The sequence below is a fragment of the Mytilus californianus genome, unplaced genomic scaffold (assembly GCF_021869535.1).
Source record: "Mytilus californianus isolate M0D057914Y unplaced genomic scaffold, xbMytCali1.0.p SCAF_5, whole genome shotgun sequence".
NCBI classification, from domain to species: Eukaryota; Metazoa; Mollusca; class Bivalvia; order Mytilida; family Mytilidae; genus Mytilus; species Mytilus californianus.
The window spans coordinates 117035693-117042053 of NW_026262701.1; the positions used below are offsets into that span (position 1 = coordinate 117035693).

The following is a 6361-nucleotide window of genomic DNA, read 5'->3' on the forward strand; positions in this document are numbered from 1 at the left end:
GATTGCGTTTCTGCAAAACGGCTTACTGCTACCTAAAATCTATTCCATCAAGGATTCAAGATAGTAAATGGTGGTTTAACCCTGGTTTTATAGCTAGCTACCCCCCCCCCCCCCCTCCCCTTGAATGACAGTTGTTTATAGTTCCTTTATATTGGTAAAATTGGGTGAGCAACAAAAACAGACATTATAGGTTAATGTGACGATGACTGGGATTCAGAAGCAAAAATTGTGTAAACAACTGACTAAAAAAATCAAAACAGAAATGCAAATAAATCTAACAAAGACACTAACAAAAATTATTTGTAGTTGATAGTAAATTTGACAAGGACACAATCAATAAAGTTTTTGTGGTTGATAGTTTATTGACAAAGACGCCGATAAAAAATGTAGTTAGTAGAACATTCCTTATATTATATTATTCCTGTCTTAATTACCTTTTAAATAAGAATACTTTTTGCAAAATAATGCATTAGTGAACTGTTTGTACAACCGTTTTATCGAAAAGTAGACATACATTTAATTCCGAATGATTTTTTGATAAAATTTGAATAATTTTACTGCATGTCCATGTATTCGTGTATTTCTTCATATTCCTGGTCCTCTTCTTCTTTTTCCACGGATTCAGATCTATTCAAATTATAGTCTTGGTTTGCGCTCTCAATTTCAGATATTTCAATATAGTTTGGTTCGGCAATGGTGTACACATTTTCTTGATTATCATTTCTAGGTGCTGCATAATAGCTATAAAATTAGAATGTTCGATTCTTTGACACAACCATCAGAAATTATCTATGACATTTCAAAAATGTTTAAATTGTTAATGGATCACAATTCGCTTTTTTTCAATGGCCATTACAAACTGACACGGGTGCACAGTACTGTGGTAACAATGTAAACATGAGATATCCAGATAATGGATAATTTTAATTATTTTCGACAGAAGACTTGAATGCAAACGAAAGAAAACTCTGATATAGACAAAAAATTAAATTAGAAATGGAAAAGACGATCAGATATGAGGAAAAGTCGTAAAACCATCTATAGGAACCTGTTGTTCAGTGGTTGTCGTTTGTTGATGTGGTTCAAAAGTGTTTCTCGTTTTTCGTTTTTTATATAGATTAGACCGTTGGTTTTCTGTTTGAATGGTTTTACACTAGTCATTTTAGGGTCTTTTATAGCTTGCTGTTCGGTATGCCTTTTACCCTTCAATTCGAGAGTGTTGACCTTTATGGAATGAACGGAGATCTTGAATTTCCGAATGAACAAAATCTCCTAATTTTCAAACATGTTCAAGATTTTATTAAAAGTTCTAACAGATTTCTAGTACCTTCATAAAATATTATTGCTACCGGCACGGATGATCATCACCATCAAACCTAAGTCAACATCACAGAAAATATAATTTGCTTCTTTTTCTTTTCCTCCTTTTCCATTCTTCTTGTTCTTTTTTTCTTTTTATTTATAGTTCGTATAATATTTAATGAATTTGTTAGCTTTACATGCATGCTCATAATGTTATTATTGTATATATACTTGTATTGTAATATGGAGAAGACTTCATAAGTATGATTTACTTGTGTCTCATCCATTTTGCTGATATTTAGCAAATAAAATATGTTTAAACTATGGAATGCACAGATGAAGACCGATATGTTCCAATTGTCATGACTACAATCCTGCCCCCTTAGATCACACATAGTTTTTGGTTTGAACTACAACAACTATCAAACTATATAAAGCAAACAATTAACCCATTGTAGTAATTTACGTCATATCTTGCAAGTTATTATATATAGACACTTAAACAACACGAACACACACAATTGCATTTTAGTCTTAAACGGTCATTTTGAAATGTACAACATTTGAAAGTCGGATAGTCGGAAAAACTAATTATTAGGTCAAATTCAGCATTTCAGTCAATTTTTAGACTGATCGACCTCAGTAAATTCGGTAGTTTTCAGCCAAATCACTGTTACTGTGTACATGTAAATATTACGTACTGAACCCTGAATGTAGATTGAACAGATCTTTATTTACTGTGAGTGAATTGTCTGAACTGAAGAGGAAAAGTCCGAAAATTAACTGAAAAACTGAAAATATTCATAGATTTTATGTTCAGTCTTTCAAGAAAATTACAATCTGGATCCCATTTTGTTTCTGCTTATAATGTATAAGATAATGCATTAGAAGTAGTGGATTCGTAAACGATATTCAACTAGCGACGTTGTTTATCGTTAACGAATCAACTACTTCTGATAAATTCTCTCCATTTCTAGTAAAAGGACTGTCTGTTTTATGTTTTGACAATAAATCAACGGAATTCATAATAATAAAATTGAGAATGGAAATGGGGAATATGTCAAAGAGACAACAACCCGACCAAAGAGCAGACAACAGCCGAAGGCCACTAATGGGTCTTCAATGCAGCAAGAAAACCCCACACCCGGAGGTGGTCCTCAGCTGGCCCCTAACTAAAATTGTGTGCTATTTCAGTGAAAATGGACGTCACACTAAAAGATGATTTCATATTTTGTCTTTTTTATTCTATAATTGCTGGAAATGATTATATTCACACGGTTCACATCTATATTTAGACATTCGAGAAATTAACATGAAATATATATAAAAGAGGGGCGAAAGATACCAGAGGGATATTCAAACTCATAAATCGAAAATAAACTGACAACGCCATGGCTAAAAAAGAAAAAGACAAACAGTCAAACAATAGTACACAAAACACAACATAGAAAACTAAAGACTAAGCAACAAGAACCCCTCCAAAAAAACTGGGGGTGATGTCAGGTGCTCCGGAAGGGTAAGCAGATCCTGCTCCACATGTCGCACCCGTCGTGTTGCTCATGTCAGTATAAACCCGGTAACAAGTCTAATTCGGTAGGTCACATTCGTGGAAAGGGGGCGGGATTGTAGTTACGACATTAGGAACATATCCGCTATCATCTGTGAAACGGATATTCCATAACGGTCAACCAACTCGTAATGGCGTCCGTAAAATTTACAAAGGGATGATTTCAACTTCACCATTTGGAACTCTTGGTTTAATAGCTTCCTTGTGAGCAGCAACCCTCTATCAAGGAAAGCATTATTGGAAATACAAGCCCCGGAATATCGTATCAATTGGGAAATATATACTTCTTTTGCAGGCGCTGCTGCAATGTTGCTACATAGAAATAGAAAGTTCAGCTGAAATCTTTTGTGTCGTAAAGTTTTGTTTTCAACCGACCCTCATTGTCAATTTCTAGATTTTAGTAAAGATATGAGACAGACTTAAATGTTTCTGTTGTATCCTTTAGCTCGAGTTCGATGGGATACATGCGTTCACCATAGTCACAAAATTTTGAATTATTTTGTGAGAGAACATCATCTGTATAGCGGAAAGTAAAGTTAAAGGATACTGCTAACTTCTTTTCTTTTTTCCTAAAAAGTTCACGTATGAAGTCAGCCTCATAAAAATAAAGGAACAAGTCGGCAAGAAGAGGGACACAGTTGGTTCCCAGGGAATGCCGATAGTTTGTTGAAAAACACGTCCTCCAAACATAACAAATATGTTGTCAATAAAGAAATCAAGCATCTTGATAATTTCAGTTTCAGAGAATGTTTTGTTTGAATCGGAGTGATTTTTTACAAAGTAGGATTTATCCCTCCCTAAGACAAAATACTTGTATCTACGTTAGCTATTCTTTTTTTATGAAACAACGCAATACCAACTCTTTCAATTTGTCTTTTAGTTTGAAATGTGGAATACTTGTGTAAAAAGTGTGGAAAAGTCATATGTTTTAAGATTATTGCAAGATTAAAGAGTCTTAGATTGTATGTACTCTAAAAGATCTTTAGAATTTTTTAGTATCCACATCTGATCCACACCACCTCTAGAATAGGCAGTTTCACAATGACTTTGAAGCCCGACTTTGATTGCTGATAAAATTGATGTTCATAATTTAGAAACAGGTTTCGTGGAGCACTTGGAAGACCCAGCAATATACCGTTGTTTCAAAAGACACTTATGTAGTTCAGGTATCCAATACAGTGATGGAAGATCCAGTTCTTCATCTTTGGTTGAAATTCCAAGGCAACATAGAACAGACCTATGATTATTCAGGATTTACTCTTTAGTAAGTGTCGTGGGGGTATATGTTGAGTTTCCAAGTAAATTGTCAATAACTAATTCATTTATCAAGCAGTTTATGTTATGTGATTTATACACAAAAACGATGTTGTTTGGGGCTTTATCTGCGGGGACAACAACATCCTTGTCATAGCGGTAGGACAAGTGTTTTGCAACATTTGGGTCTTTAAATATTGAAGTAGCGTGGGTATTGATAGACCCATTCATTTCCTTAATTCTGAATTTCATATTGGTAAATTAATATTTCATTTAATGTTTAATCATTACAAATTATTCAAATTGAATAGCTTTTAGTATTCATAATTTATTTAATAGCACTGATTTTGTTTGTGTTTTTTACTGTCAAAGAAGTAGTTTTACGGTTGTGGCTTTGATGTCACACTTTATTCAAATTAGAGTTTATTCAATGTTGACCGGTTGTATATTTGGACGATTTATAATCAAACAAATAAAAATTGAATGATAGCATGAGAAAATTATAGACCATAAGTAAGCTTTTGCTACAATGAGAAAGAAAATTGAAAGTCCTTGTTCGTTAAAAGTGACAAGTGTAATGGGCATATGGATGTTTATTTTATCAAGGAATTGTACTGATATATTCTATTCCTTGATTTTATAGTGGATACAACTATTGTGTAATAGCCACAATCGTACAAAGGTTCAGTTTATAATAACGATGTTGAATATCGACCAATGATCAAACCTGACATCCAAGATAAAATCTTTTTTTATGATTTAAAAGAAAATATGTTTCTCTTGTGTCGGTATCATTCTACATTTTGATATTGCTTTATAATTATACCCAAGAGCGTTACAATTTCGAACATATTATTCCTTAACGAGATAACACCCAAAATGAAAAAATAAAAAAATTGAAAAGAACATGAACAAACCAAGACATACACGTAATTTATATTACATAGATTACAGAAGCTAATTATCAATGAGACAGAAATCCTGTGTTTATTGACATGTATGGACAATTAAGCCCTTTAAGAGTATACGTAAATATTGATTTATGTCAGCACTCGTGGTATAGTGGTATCATGTTTAGACTGAAGACTGTAATGATTGACGATGAAAATACGCACGACTTTGAACCCTTCATATGAAGCTCGTATTTGAGAGGATAAAAGATCGCACAATGCAGAGAAAGATCATTTAAAAAGTTCACACTGCCTTAAATGTTTTTTTCGAAAAGAAACCCCTTTCATTTGTATCTAAAACACTGACATTGTTCTAGAATTATGGTTTTCTGTGTCTTACAAATTAAAAGTATGATGAAAGTGAGCATCATGGATTTCAAGAAATAAGAATCGAGAATGGGAACTTATTTAGCTATACCTTATATATATGCATACTTACATTGTTCCTATCAAATGATTTTTTCTGATGCCTGGAAAGAATTAAAGCATACTTATCAATATTTTTAAAATCCTCCGCTTCCTCCTCCTGCTCATCATCATCATCATCATCCTTATCTAATTCAAGTGTTGTCATCCTGCTTACCTTTTCGGAGCACCTGAGATCACCGACAGTTTTTAGTGGGGTTCGTGTTGCTCGGTTTTTAGTTTTTCTATGTTGTGTTTTGTGTACTATTGCTTGTCTGTTAGTCTTTTTCTTTTTTAGCCATGACGTTGTCAGATTATTTTCGACTTGTAAGTTTGAATGTCCCTCTGGTATCATTCGCCTCTCTTTTTTCAATTAACACAGTACCAAATCACTAGCCTATTATGATAGATACATAATAAACAAAACTATTTACATTCTATTGGTTTTGTTATAAGATTATTTCCTTAACAGTATTGAATCGGTATATATGAAGGATCTATATCTTTTAGGTATGAATAACGTCTTCGTTGACTCACATGTTCTTCCTCTAAAAAACAATAGGGAAATGAGGACTGTTGAGAAAAACACAGCAATTATAATGGAAATCCATATCCCAATATGTATGCCTCCTACATTCAACTTCTTATCTTTGCTGACATCTTGTCCTGAAATTAAAGTAACAATAAATTTGATATATATTGGTAAGTATATAAGTGAATTAAAAACATCAATGGAAGGATTCCTTGTCTTTGATATTCAAATCATTTTACTGAATCTCAAATAATGAAAAAAAAAAAGATAGGATTTGAAAATAAAATTCCTATTTGTAGATCAACAAACACACCGAAATTAGTATATATTGTAAAATTCAGTTGGTTTTTA

At 32.9% G+C, this 6361-nt stretch overlaps 1 long non-coding RNA gene across 1 annotated transcript; it reads right to left on the reverse strand.

The window, feature by feature from the left end:
* Positions 1–353: 353 nt before the first annotated feature.
* Positions 354–6138, reverse strand: LOC127700797 (uncharacterized). Its single transcript, XR_007981723.1, has 3 exons — positions 6016–6138; positions 5513–5543; positions 354–741 (listed from the first exon to the last, which is right to left on the reverse strand). It is a non-coding gene; the product is annotated as an uncharacterized LOC127700797 (long non-coding RNA).
* Positions 6139–6361: the final 223 nt, after the last annotated feature.